Source organism: Mastomys coucha, unplaced genomic scaffold (genome assembly GCF_008632895.1).
Source record: "Mastomys coucha isolate ucsf_1 unplaced genomic scaffold, UCSF_Mcou_1 pScaffold16, whole genome shotgun sequence".
Taxonomy (NCBI): domain Eukaryota; kingdom Metazoa; phylum Chordata; class Mammalia; order Rodentia; family Muridae; genus Mastomys; species Mastomys coucha.
The window spans coordinates 28671357-28671854 of record NW_022196898.1 but is presented as its reverse complement, the minus strand read 5'-3'; positions in this window follow the sequence as shown (position 1 = coordinate 28671854).

The window sequence follows — 498 nt, the reverse complement described above, 5'->3', positions numbered from 1 at the left end:
TCATGGTATCAACAACTGGAGCCTGGGTCCTCTAAACAGAGACTCTGGTGTAGGTTTTCACAGATGGTCAGTGAATTCCTGATAAAGAGACTTGGTGAACATAGCCACTTTCCAGAGGTCAGGTCAGGTAGTTGTATGTCTTGGAGATGGCAACAAAGGTGGCCTTGGCAGAGTTTCCCAGGATGCTGGTGCAGCCCCTGGCTAATGAGTAGCAGTCATCACTACTGGCCAGCAGCAGCAGCTTCTTGGGCACAGGGGCAGAGACAATGCCAGTGCCTCTGGGCGCAAGGATGAGATGCACCAGCACAGAACCACAGCAGCCTGTCACCTTGTATGGGACAATATGGGGCTTATTCCTCCCAGCAGCCTCTCCACACAGGGAAGATGGAAAACTTGGCCAAGATGATGTCTTCCTGAATGGCAGCAACTACCTACTTGGAGCACTTAACACCAAGACCAACATGACCATTGTAGTCCCCAATAGTGACAAAGCCTTGA